General features: G+C 39.4%; 1 protein-coding gene across 3 annotated transcripts in view; it reads right to left on the bottom strand.

Moving 5' to 3' along the window:
• Positions 1-14,547, bottom strand: part of KCNK2 (potassium two pore domain channel subfamily K member 2) — a 92,619-nt gene that overhangs the window by 36,453 nt on the left and 41,619 nt on the right. The gene's annotated exons all lie outside the window — the stretch shown is intronic.

Genomic DNA, 14,547 nt, shown 5'->3' with positions numbered 1-14,547 from the left:
CCATTCCTCTTCTTCAGGAAGGTCAAATCAGGGTCTTTCTCACAAACTATTTTATTTTTTACCTTTTATTTGAAGCAGACAGTCAAGCTAGGCCTGAACAACTCACCTCACCTCATTTTATCATCAATATAATTACTTCTGGCTTCAGCTACAACTATCTGTGTGGCTTATCTTCTGATAGGATGGAGATAAGTGGATCTTACAGTCAAATGACATGGGATGCTCTAGCTGAGGAGGCTTAAAATGAGCGAGAATGCCAACAACAGAGCAGAAAAAAAAAATTCCTCTCAAGCTGAGTTGGCCTCTTCTCTTTGCTCCCTTTCCATCAGCCTCTCCAGAGAAGAGTGACAAATTAGCAAGGCCTGGAGAATTTAGCTCCATTAGAATTCCTGTGACCATAAGAAATGAGCTTCAGTACTAACAGAGAGGTTTGGACTGCAGTGCACATCCTCTCGAAGCTCCCAAAACCATATCCTATACAGGCAGAATGTATTTAGTTTTTCCATCTGAACTTAGTCCTGTATAAATCAGAACCCCGCTCAGGGCTTCAAAGCTGCCTGAAAAATCCCTCAGAGATGTTACACAAGACTACCCGATGCTCAAGGGGAGTGAAAACTTAAATTCACATCCCAGATGACTTCTAGTATCAGTCAAACCAAAAGTCTTCCAGACAGTCAGGCGTGCCTGTCAGTCAAGAGTTGCTTTCCTTTAGGTTCTCCCTCATTTCACCCCCAAATGCTCTTAAATTGATTTGCAAACATGCAGATCTCCTTGCAGCACTATCACTATCGGTTTGCATGCTATGGTTTAAATAAATAAATAAGTAAATAAAAGGCAGAACACAGTGCCACAAGACCCTTTTATACCAACTAGGAAGGGATCAGAGCAAAGAGGAGGAGGACCAAAGGGCAGGCACCCATTACCCCAGGCCACGCTGGAAGTGCAGGCACCTGAGCTTACAGCTCTGTACCTGTTTGAATGCCTGAAGCCATCATTCGTGTCCCAGGGACACAAATACATTCAATGGACAGCACACCACAGCTAAAGTATTTCACCCGTATGAGAAGTAATACTCGAAGAACCACCATAGGGCATCTTTTACACACAATTTACATGACAGATGTGACCTCTCTGAGCTGGTCAGCTCTATGTGAATTAATTTAAAATAAACTTCTGCATAAGCAAAAAATGCAAACATATGTTTACTTGTCAGGAGGTGGGAACAGTAACAGAATATTGAAGAGCACAGCCCCATACCACTTGTAGAGATGCCAACATACATAGCTATTTAAGTGACCATGATGCAAATACATATGTGTAAACATATGTACGGAGCATATGTGTGAAACATATGTTATTTGTCCATTTGAAGAATAAGTTAAGTTTATGGTGTGGAGTTTTTCTTATACATTTCTTTCCAGCACACAGATGAGTCATGATATGGTAGCAAAATATCAAGAAGCCATTTCACAGCCTTTCCTGGATGGGTTTTCTCTGCTTCAATTAAGTTCTTTAACTGCCACTAGCTCTGAGCAAGGTCAGGTAAGGTATGGGAACACTGTGGCTGCCCTGCACTCTAACTACCAGGAATTAAATTGTTCCACTTCAGAACAAGCAAGAGAAAAATCCCTGAAATCTATCAGTGCAGACACACTCTTTCATGCTGGGCTCTGAAACCCATCTGTACTTTTAGCTGGCGTAGGATATGCAGCACTCAAACCGCAGCACAGACATCTGAACGCCACACTTGTGCACTATAGAAATTCATCACTTTTGAGTGGTGATTTAGCACAAAGTGTCCAAAATGAGTGCAGGGGGAAACTGAGCCGCTACTGCAAGGGCATAATAGCCACCTGTTGGACTTGCATGCTTTCAGGAGACTGAAAATCAATGAAAACCATACAATTTCGGTGAAAAAAAGGGTATTTGACAGGTAAATTAAAAAACAGGGAGTGGCAAAGAGCACAGTATCAGGACAGATACTAGATTCTTCTGAGTGTAAAACTGAGAATACTTTAATGGTACTGAAAATATTAAAGACTTTGTAGCCAAGTAACCTGGAAATTAATAATAAACTACTTTAAAATGGACCCTGATGAAATTCACCACACTGAAGGAAAATTAAAAAAAAAAAAACACACATTTTTCAGAATACATTTAAGCTCATTTGTATTAATATTATCAGAGTGCCTCACAAGGGAACACAATGTAATGAGTACAAAAAGGCTGTAGAAGCATATGATGCTATCGGTGAAAGAAAAATGAAAGTGGAAAACTTGGGGGTTAAACCTCACTGGACTAGCTAATACTAACTCGATTAGTCCAGGCACATCTTCTCCTCTCAAACTCAGAAGTACTGATTTTTTCCACAAGCATTCTCCAGGATCCTGCCATTCAAAGGTTTTCTCCAGGAAGGAAGGTAGAGGGTGCTGGCCAGCAAAGGATGAAGAATGTCCTTTTAACTTTTGGACAGCTCAGAGGAATGTGCACTACCCAACTGGTTTTTAATCTTCTAACATGTTACTGCTGCTAGTTAACAAGCAGATTTCTGTGGGAACATTTCCATGCAGCAGGAGGATTGCGGCTGAACTTTCCCATTCTGTCTCTACATGACTACTTAGCAACATGCTGTTCTAACAAGCATCTGGTAATTTTTCACATCTTCCAACAGCCTTAATTTAGAGAAATTCCATCATTAGAGATAGCTGCTTTAAATATAGCACAGAAGTTTATCTTTTGCAAAATCCTGAACTTTCTGGGACCACGGGAGGATAAGAATGAAGAAGCTGCCGTAACATTTATTGCTCTTCTAAATCACACTGTGGTATGTGGCACCAAAGGTGCTTGCCTTCATGTCAGGCAAAACTGCCTGCTCTCTAGTGCATCTGCCCTGGCTGGCAGGGAACTTGCACGTGCCCAAAGCGGGCAGGCTACATTAATGATGGGTAACATATACGAGCGTGTATACACACACCGTTCAACTATAGGCTTGGCAAAGCACCGGTGTAAAGCTGCCCACTCAAACGTTATAGGTCCATTCCTGCTGGAACCATACTCATCCTACCTCCAATCTCCATTTCACTGATAGTTATACGAGACCCGTCATGTTCCTGCCTCTATCTTCTATCCTGGCTGCTGAGCACAGGACAGCCGGAAAGAATCTCTAACGTGGAAGATGATGTAATATTTCATATTTTCTTGACTGATAAAAATTTTATGTTTCATTACCTTTCATGAATTATACCTCTAAGTTTATTCTAAGCTTCATTTCTTGTTTGCAGTGTAATGTGGAAAGGATGATTATTTCTAATCAGTCTCTAAGTCACTATTCACAGAGAAATATTGGAGAATCTTAACTACTGAGGTAATCTAAATACCAAGCAAGAAATATGGTAAAAAAAGAAATGAGTAGCACAAATGTGTGTCTACACTTACAAGTACAGCATTGACATTGGAAGGTCAATACAAAAAAAAAAAATCTCATTAAAAAAAAAAGCAATGAATCACACACATAGAATCACAGAATGCTTAAGGTTGGAAGGGACCTCTAGAGATCATCTAGTCCAACCCCCTGCTCCAGCAGGGACACCTAGAGCACGTGGCACAGGGTGGCATCCAGGTGGGTTCGGAAGATCTCCAGAGAAGGAGACTCCACAACCTCTCTGGGCAGCCTGTTCCAGGCTCCAATTCTTTCTCCTTCTCCAACCCCAACTGAGGTTCCTCATCTCCTCTCCAGCTTCCCCACTCCTCTGCGGAGGCCTTCCAGTCAAAGGCAAGGTCAATTGCTGAAGGATCATGTTTAGAAGGACTACAACAGGAGCACAGACATAGACACTCTGTTCATCTGCAACATGGTTCAAACATTTCATAGAAAGGCATAACAGCAGCACTGCTATAGTCAAGACTGGGCAAGAATATTAGTGGGGCAAGACAACAGAGTGAGGTGACACCTCGTATTAGAGCATGTGATGTAATTAGAAAAGCAACAGTATTTTGGGTAAAGGAAGTCTTCCTCAACTGTGCCCCAAAAGCAGTTCTTCCAACCGTGCTGAGTTGCTTGAACAGAAGATACTGCCTTCTCCTTCAAGTCTTGCTTCCTTTTACAAAAAAAAAGTAATCACCCTATATTGATTTCTATTCATTATAGTCATTTTTCTACATCATAAAATGCTGTGGTTTTATCACTATGTAATAAGACTTACTCATAAATGGAGAAATCCCTAGAATGCAGATAACACTCTTCAAGTCTCTTAAAAGATCACTCAGAAATAGTTAGCCATATGTCCTCACACTGCCACCACCTAGTTCTTCATACAACTACTCTCTAGCGTGTGAGCTGCTTTCGTTATAATGATCTGAGAACGCATTTTAAACAAATTTAAACTTAAATCTAAATGAATTTTAAAACAATCCAGCTTCTTTCCTATCCATATTTCTCCTTCCTAGTTCCCCTTCCCTATTGCAGCTCTTAAGTGCGTTTTTTTTAAAACTTTGTAAAGCTCTTTAATGGACATGGGAGAGTACTTGTCATATCACATTGCCTCGTAGGTTCAAGTTCAATATTGCTGAGGGCAGTTGCCAGGGCTGGTTACTTCAAAGAATGGCAGAACATGACATGACATAATGTCCTTCTCTTATTGTGCCATTTATACTTAAAGGAACGATGACCCTGTCTGCTGTTTGTACTATTATTCTTAATGAAACAAAACAGCTGAACTTGCAGTTTTAAATCATCATTTCTGGTATAAACTCTGAAACATCAAGTTCTAAGACTAGTTATCTGCCATCTGCAGCTCCTGTGAACTCACCCTTAAAAATAGAGCACAATCTCTGCAACACCCTCTGTGCTTTTGTACTAAAGTTCCAGACAAATTGATACTGGAGGCTTGTGCATGAGAGTCAGTTTCCTCTCACTCTCTCTCTGAAGCAGTTTATGAGACCACTTGTAGTTCCAACAAATATGTGAATGAAAATAAAAAAATATTGGTATCTTCGCCCATATACTAATCAAAAGTCAACTGGTTGAAGGATACAGATTTCCCACCACCACCTTTCTGCCAGTGCTGCAGTAATCACCCTGTTGGTAATAACTGCAGCCTCAGACAAACCTAAAAGCCAAGAGATTTAGCAGGGAAATTTTTAGCCTGTGTGTTGAGACTAATATTCTACTAGTTTCAACTGCTCAGTCATAGAGTTTGTGCATTTGACTTATTTCTCCACTAATTGACTATTGTCAATTAATGACAATTATATTGACAATACTGACAATTAATGACACTAAATGACTATTGTGCATTTGACTGTTTCTGCACTAATGGCTGGAGAATCATGCTGGCTAGTTCTTCTCCAGCCAATTATAAGATTCACAGATGTAACACCGCAAAACAAAAACACAGAAAAAGAGTACAGAATAGTGAACTCTCTAAATCTTCACTGACCCATAGTGGATAAAAGCGAATACAAGTTCAACTGAACATCAGATCTTTATTTCATACTGGCATGTAGACATAGAAATGAACATTTTAGCAACAATGAATAATTAGCAGTGAAAAGTTGAGAATAGAGAAGCAGCAATTATTTTGCAAGAGATTCTTGTAAGAGCAGATTCAAAAGCTAATTATTAAGAACAATATATTATTAAGAATCTGTCATGAGTCATTACCAATTTATAGATTTCTCTTCATGCAGATGATTTACAAAACATTTCACAGCAAAATAAGGCATTTCAGGCAAATGCAAAACTAAATTACATTTTTATGTAGCCTAAGAAAATACCACTTCAGGGCTCAGTTGAAGCTCAATAAATCCCATAATGATGCACAAAAAGAAGAATAAAAGTTCTTCACTCTTGATGGTCTATAATGGAACAATGAATCAGATAACAGCCTCTTGTTCTAGAAAGCACATTTTCTCTGATCAATGCTTAACCAGACAGCAAACAAACATATGGACAGAGAAGTTCCCCTTTCTCGGGCCTTAGAAGACCAACATGTGGAGCAATGTTTCCAGCTCTCGGCATACCTCCTCTCACATGCACTGCTTTTTGTGTCAGGGAAAGAATAGAGCAAAAGCCTGTCTCCACCAAGAGCTCTTCCACGGCTCCGAGTCCACTATCACCCAAATTCTAGCAAATGTTGTCTCCCATACATATTCCTAAAAGAGAACTTTCACAGTTCTTCATCAAGAGCTCTAATGCTGACTTTTGCAAGTAACCTATGCTTTTCTCATTAGAGCAAAGTTTATCAAACTGTAGTGCAATAAAAGGATGAATTAAAACTCAGGGGAGTTTCAAGAGAGGACAAGTCTTAACCTAGCATTGGTGATACTTGAACGCACTCCAGCAAACCAATGCCCAAATCTATAACTACCCTCAGAGAGCCAGGTTAAACCAATTTGATTTTAGAGCAGGTACCAATAATATGTAATCAAAGATTATTCTATTCTAATCTATTAGAATTACAGAAGTTATTTTCCATAGGGAATACCTCAAATACCATGAAATGTTATCTAACTAAAAGCTGTAGTAGATCTCCTACTATTACTATATCTTATTATTTAGATAAAACATTACACAGTGAAATAAAATGATCATCCATTGCACTGAAAATAATTCTGGAATATTAGTCTTTAATCAGTACTCAAATAGTAAGTAAAGTTTAATTCAAAGCAGTTTTCTTTCAAGTAAAGTTGTACAACTAACATCGGGGACAGAAAAGAGCTTATCGGCTAGCTCCACAAGTGGCAAACAATGTCAAGCAATTCTTGAGAAGTATTTAATTCAGATTATATACCTGGCTGGATACATGATGTGAGAAGGAAGATCTATAAAACAGGAGTGGATGACAGCAATTATTCAAGTGAAAGTTGGAGTCTGGCTACCAGAAACCAGAGCAGACCAAAGAGTGAAGTGCCTAATTCATCCATTTGGTTACCATTTCAACCACCACTGACTCTTTGATTCTTGGAGACAAGAACCATCTTCAGTGCCTTCCAATAATATCACCCTTAACCAGATATAGTTTTAATAGTGAATGAATTTTTATACACACATTTGAACTGAGAATCTCACTAGAGTATCTCAAACAGAAAAGAGCAGCAAGTTCTGTGGAATGAAAAAATGCAGTTACACTGAAAGCAGGAAAAAATAACCAAATGAAAAAAAATTGGCCTTGGCAGATTTTCTACAGCATTTTAATTCTCAGAATTGGAATGCATTTTTCTAGCTCATACTGCTTGATACTCCTCGCTTATTCATCTAAATCTTAAAGTGGCACTTATATACCCACAGTATCAGAGCATTACTGAGTTACACTGATTTTAGGTGGAATGACTGACCTTGAGTAAGGATCCCTGCAGGTGAGGGAAATCTAGCTGGGTTCATGATCACCCATCACATTCTTGTCTGCCAAGAGTTGAAATTACAGTTTGCATGGTTGCTATGAAACATTTACAGTAAAGATGCCCATATGAAGTAATGTTTTATTCCCCCTCCTCAATTGTCCTTGGCATTCCCAAGCCCTGGTTACCAGAACAGTGAAAAACATGCAATTCCACAGCAGTGCTAGAAAAAGGGAAGAAAAGACAAAAACACCACATCTCTAGTGAAGTCCCAACACTAACACTACTTGGAGATTTGTCTGAACACAGAGCCTTAACAAAGGCAAAAAACAAATATTTAAGAGATAAGTAATAATAATAAAATAATAATCAAAGAATATTCCTAGCTACCTCTCAAAAAAATTTCAACCTGATACTGCCTTAGAACAGGATGACTTTCGGGAAGTAAAATATCTAGAAGGAAAATATGTTATTTTTCATCCCTCTCCTGTGTTAGTCCAGGCTAAAGTTTTACCTAATAGTATTCAAAAGAAAAATACCTCAAAAAAAAGAGCAACTCATCATACAGCCTGAGTTACTATCTCACATTTTTATTTTTAGCTACTGTGTAGCCAGCAGGTATATTTCTTACAGCTTTTTTTTTCCCCTCTCTTCCCACTCACACCCAGAAAAGCACTTAACTCTTCCCTGGTTAAACTCAGCATGGGCAGAAAGAGGCAGGTCATGCAAACACAAGGGTTTTCTGTGCTATCACCTAAGCCCTGTGTTCCATGAGTCCTTTTCACCTCCAGCCATCAATTCACAAGCATGAACTTCATTTCTTTCCTACTAAGTGAAAGCCTGAAGTCATCAGAATCACCCCCAAAGTCGAGTACACTTTGGCACCCAATGATTTCACCTGCATTAGCATTTCGGCTCATTGTTTTAAAGATTTTTTTTTTTTTACTCTCTCTATTTGAAGAATTACATATGTAGATTATCTGCATTTACTGCAGAAATGCACTTTTCGACTGAAAAATCTGGATTTCTATCCCACACTACGCCTGAACAAATCAAGCCTTCAGCAACCTAGAACTTGGCTTACTATTACACCTATTGACACAGAACTTGCAAAAATAATGATACTGAAGGGTGACATTTTCTAAAACACCAGAGGATTCAATACAGCAAAAGACTCACCGAAAAAAGCTAATGGATTTTGTTAATTTCCCCTTTGCCTTTATTTGCACCATATTCCCTTTTGATGTTTCTTTTTTTTTTTTTTTTTTAATGGACCCAAGCTCCTGGCAATAATGAGGAAACTATAAAAGAGAGAGACCTCTCAGCATACAAAAAAAGAAACACTTTTATAAAATGCTAATGCACTATTGCTATACTTTAATGCCATTTTATTTTGCGATGCTGATGGCACATCAGATTTTATACTACCAGCAGATGATTTTTCCTTCAAGAAATCTTAATGCCTTAATGCCTCTGTCAATCCAACTTATTCTTCATATTCTTTGAAAAAAAATGCAGTCATCACACAGACTCACAGAATGGTTGAGGTTGGAAGGGAGCTCTGGAGATCATCTGGTCCAGCCCCTCTGCTCCAGCAGGGACACCCAGAGTACGTGGCACAGGGTGGCATCCAGGCGGGTTTTGAAGATCTCCAGAGAAGGAGACTCCACAGCCTCTCTGGGCAGCCTGTTCCAGGGCTCTGTCACCCTCATAGGAAAGAAGTTCTTCCTCATATGGAGATGATTTATCTTTTAAATATCATTGAAATTGAACCCATTACTATTTCCTATCAGCTTGTAAAACCTTGACATTTTTGATGCTGCAAGTGTTTTCGAAGGGGCAAGCAAAAAAGCATTTTTGTAACTTTGCAAAGCTAAGCTCTGTCCCATGCTTTCTCAAACACACCACTAAAATAAAAGTAATAAAGAAAACAGGTGCTCTTTTTGCTGCTTTAGGCATTCAAGAGGCTGCCATATGTCACAGCAAAATGCAGTCAAACTGAATCTGCATTTCAGTATCATGTTAACCCAGAATAAAGCAGCCTTAAATCCAAGGTATTCCTCACACCTCTCACAAATAAGCTATGTTGATGCAGAGGACCTTTGCTTCCCAGGTCCTAGGTGGCCACGTCAGTACCACACAGGACACTTGAGACCCAGCTATTCCCTGGGGCCTACGCACACAGGGATTACATTAAGCAGGCTCTCCTCTCCTATAAAACAACATGCCATCAGCCTCATTTCAGATTTGTCAAACTGCACAGGGAGAGATTTTTCAGAGCCCAGGCTTAGTGTTAAAGGCATCTAAATAAGAGCCTTACTGTCAAGGGTGGTCAGGAGGCAGGAACAACCTTAGAGACAGCTTTGCTTTCCAAGCAGGTTACTGCCAAAGACACAGGGACCATCACATGGGCTCCCAAAAAGCCTGGCTTTGATTAAGGCTGACATTTGCTTTCTAAAAGCCGGTCCTGTTTAACAGCTCAACTAAACAGTAAGTGCAAGCAGCTGTGAACAAAACAGCACAGGATGGTGAACAGTTTAACATGGTCAAAGGGGAACTTCTTACCGACGGATCCTCCTGGGAGGGGGAGATGGATGCTACACACAGGTGCTTTTCTTTTGACCTTTAAACCCTACACACGGAAAGTGACTCAAAGGCTCCAGTTTTCTTTATATGCTTGCTAGAAATAAAGCATAACACATTTGTTTTGTTTTGTTTTTCGCTGACTTTTATTTGATATCCCAAATCCTTTGCCTCTGTTTGTTTACTGGATTGAGATTCTCCTGGTTAGTTGCACCACTCCTGATGCAATTATTAAACAAACAAAAAGGGAAGCAGGATATAATGCCACTCGCACAAGCCTTCTGCAAACAACGTTAACTATATTCAGCAGTTCTTCCCAGCAGCCTTTCCTGTGTTGATATAAACAAGCTCTTGCAACTTGTAAATTAAACTGGACATGACAAGGAGGCTCAGAAATTCTAGACTGATTAGCTGGTGGCAGGAAACCTAAATAAAGACATCAAAATCCAGTTCCATTAGCACACTAGCATTAGCAGAGCAAGCTGTGAAAAATTCAGTGCTCATTTGCAGTGTAAATTGGAGAAAGTGCTGTAACTGACAAATTGACATTTTTCACTCCACAGCAAGACTTCCACAGAACTGTGCATAGTAGAGTCTGTTGTTTAGGGAATTATGGAAGGTGCAGGAGACTGGTGGAAAGCTGCATACCTACTAATTAGTTTTAACACAACTTTTTGCTAATTCTGAGGGGGGAAAAAAAAAGATTAGAGTCAGAATGTGCACAAAAAGCGCAAAAAAGGTCTGTCTTCCCCCTCCTCCCTTTGCAACATCCGATAATCACTCAATACCACAAGAGTCGCCTGGAAGAAAGTTTATCAATGAAAATAAGAGGATATTTTGAACAACAACAACAACAACAAAATAAATCAGTGATGAAAAACACTTCAGATGTCTGGAAAAATATTCCAGAACATAAAAATATTAGGAAAGTTTACAAGAAACATAAATATTTAATATTGTTCTGGATCAGGATTAAAAGAAGTAAAATGTGTGGAAAAGATCAGTACAAATAAAGATACGAAAAGCGATACGAAATGCCATTGATGTTACCACCTCCACTAAAAAGGCAACGTTTCTTCCTGTTAAAAGTTTCCTTTAGAAAATTCATCAGGTCAACATGAGTTCCTTTGTGCATTTGCACTGCTAAGAGGCTCTGTCATCCTAAGCTTTTCTAACATAGCTAACAATTTAAAGTTCCAGTATGACCTGACATAGCTTGTTCTTTCTATTTTGAATATGGCCCACAGAACATCCAAGTGCTTACACTTTACCAGATGCTTGCATATTGAAAAGGGCCTGTTAGAAAAAAATACCACTTTTCTATGTAATTAACGGTGTGAGCTGTGTATTACTACATAAATTCAGAGTGTCTTGACTTGGGCAGCACAAGGAATCTTGCTTTTCTCAACTTTCAGAGGAAATCTCAAGTATCATGGGCATGTCCTGGAAAAATCTGGCCTTCTCCTTTTCTTAGTTACAGTCTTTTGGGTTGATGAGGCTCAATTTCTTTTCTCTGATTTGCCTATTTAATTCCTTTTTTTTCCTGATATACAAGCTCTCATTTGCTCTCATTCTCTGTATCTCGACTTTTCACTTGGTTTTCACCAGCTTTTCACCATGATCTTTCCCTGAGCAGGCCACGCTTCCAGCCTTTCTTCAGCCTACAGGAGGTCAAGTACAATAAGAAAGTGCTTGGTAAAACGAGAGATAGTTCTGGACTGCAGCCAGCAGCTACCAAAATATATGATCAATATTTTTCACTAAAATGTTAACAGTTACTGCTACAAAATAATGCCATTGTAAAAAGAAAAAAAAAAAAGTAACTTTTTTTTAGGCAAAAATTAGGCAAATGCTAATTGCTATACTTATTATTCCCTCTCACCAACTATTTCTGGGATGCAATACAATCAATGTTTTTTTTTTTTCAAAAAAGTTCAAGTGATGGTTCTTGATACCGTCATTAAAGAAAGCTTTGGGAAACATTATCCATCAGCAAAGTATTGATTCCAAATGAATTTCTTGGCTTCTAAGATATCACTGGGAATGTGGGGTAAACGACATAACAAAATATACTAAGAAAAGGAATGGGAAGGTAGAGAATCTGCTGCAACACTAGAAAGCTAAAATTTTCTGTAAATGTCAATAATTCTGTTTTCCTCTATGCAAGGACATCTTTGAGATATATACTCTCAAGGACAAAATATTTTAAAATTTTATTAATATTTATAAAAACAGTTTTTCAAATGACTTATGAATTTATAAGGTCATGTTTTGGTCCACAGAGAATATCTGTAGTGCTTGGCTGAGACTTATGACAGCTCTCTGGAGATATGCATAATCTGCATTTTTAGTCTCTTGACAATTTAAAATATCAAGTTATGTGATAGCCATATGGCCTCAAATTGGAAGGAATGCTTTCCTTATCAAAAGGTTACTTGGACGTGACAAAAAAAAACCCAGATATTACAAAGTATTTTCAAAACACAAAATCATTTGATGACATGCGATTGTATAAAGCATAAGAGAAAACACACCCAATAGTTTTGCTCATTGCCATTTTCTTCAGGAAGTCATAATTCTAAAGGGTTTCCACAAGAGCTCCACCATCAGGAAGATGGTTTATGCAGTAAGACAATGTCAAACATATTACAGCAGTAATGTGTGCCAGCAGTCCTGGGCTCTTACCTGCTTGGAGTTTCCCATCAGAAAGGTTCTCAGACGAAAGATAGTATTCAGAAGCCAAAACATTTTACACAACTTTTTCCACTACATTTTCTTAATTTTCTGTCATGAAATCTGGTATAGAATTTAGGGTTGTCTAGTTTGATCTGATTCTGACCACTCTACAGAAATGACCTGAAATCTTAATTTTTAAATATATTTCCTACTGTGTTATCTTGCCCCTCAGCCCTCTCCAAATCTCCTATCTCCTCTAAGCAGGACTCACGTGTTTCACTAGATTATGAGTATTTACTTACTTTCAATATTATGATTCCATTATTTTTTTCTAAAAGTAACAAATAAGTAATTTAGAAAAAAGAGCACACTACTGCAAAAAGATATTGATCAGTTTTAAGAAATATGTATCTTTAGAATAAAAGGTAACATTACGATGTAAAGTTTAAGCAGTCAGATGAGGATAATGCAAGGCTGATCAGCTATCCTTTCGAGCTATCCTGTTGTTTTTCTTGGCATAATCTGATAAAAAATTTACACTTTTTCAATACCTGTTTTCTATTATCTTGTGGGTCTGCTGGTGTGAAATCAATATGAGTTTGTTACTGACTTCAGGGAGGCCAGAGTTTCACTTTTTGTTTTCACTAAACCTGTGTTTTAGTCACTCTGGATGTGAAAGAAATACTGCACAAGGACACCATATTCACACATGCAGACACGTGTACACACAACACACACAGACATAAACACAGCACACGCTACCTAACGAAAGAACAAAGGTGCTTGGAATATCTGAAGAGAACAACCCCCTCCTTAGCAATAAGCATATAAACATCACACAAAGACAATAATTTTAACAATTCCTTACACACTGCCCTCCTAATGTAGGTCTTACTTTTCTCCATCTGAGTTCTCATTCAAGCATTTTTGTGGACACCTCTCCTATGGCCTGATGATTATTCTGTGGAGAGTTGCTCCACACCTCTGAATAGTGCAGAACCCTGTTGCCAAAGGGGAGGAACTGAAAGATCAAGTTCTGCTCCTGGTTACCCCTGCTCTGCTCCTGGTTATTACCCCTGCTCGGAGGGGTAATAGCTCCGAAAAGCAGGAAGGACCCAGACTTCTGCTGGGCCAGGAGACCATGGACAGAGCTCCCAACAGCTTTGAACTTTCCTCAGTCCAACAGAAGATTGCTCAGAGTAAGTCTCTTTTGGACTGCTTTAATTAAACTGAACTGAGTCTTTACAGTGTTCTGGACAAGTTGACCATGAGGCAGCAGTGTGCTCTTGTGGCCAAGAAGGCCAATGGGATCCTGGGGTGCATTAAGAAGAGCGTCTCCAGCAGGTCGAGGGAGGTGATCCTGCCCCTCTACTCAGCCCTGAGGCCACATCTGGAGTATTGTGTCCAGTTCTGGGCCCCACAATACAAGAGGGATGTGGAGCTGCTGGAGAGAGTCCAGCGCAGGGCCACAAGGATGATCAGGGGCCTGGAACATCTGCCCTATGAGGAGAGGCTGAGGGAGCTGGGCCTGTTCAGCCTGGAGAAGAGAAGGCTGAGAGGGGATCTAATCAGTGTCTATAAGCACCTCAAGGGAGGCAGTGAGGAGGATGGTGCTGGTCTCTTTTCACTGGTGGCCACCGACAGAACTAGAGGAAACAGCCACAAACTGAAACACCAAAAGTTCCACAGGAACTTAAGGAAAAATTTCTTAACAGTGAAGGTGACAGAGCACTGGAACAGGCTGCCCAGAGAGGTTGTGGAGTCTCCTTCTCTGGAGATCTTCAAAACCCGCTTGGATACCACCCTGTGCCATGTGCTCTAGGTGACCCTGCGTGTGCAGGGGGGTTGGACTAGATGACCTCCAGAGGTGCCTTCCAACCTTAAGCATTCTGTGATTCTGTGATTCTCACCTCTTTTGGAATCAGGAGAAAACAACAATACAGAACGTGA

The sequence above is a fragment of the Tinamus guttatus genome, unplaced genomic scaffold (assembly GCF_059628265.1).
Source record: "Tinamus guttatus ecotype Peru unplaced genomic scaffold, ASM5962826v1 Tinamus_guttatus_pri_ptg000033l, whole genome shotgun sequence".
NCBI classification, from domain to species: Eukaryota; Metazoa; Chordata; class Aves; order Tinamiformes; family Tinamidae; genus Tinamus; species Tinamus guttatus.
Note: the sequence above shows the minus strand (reverse complement) of the source record. Positions and strands in the feature narration are given on the sequence as shown.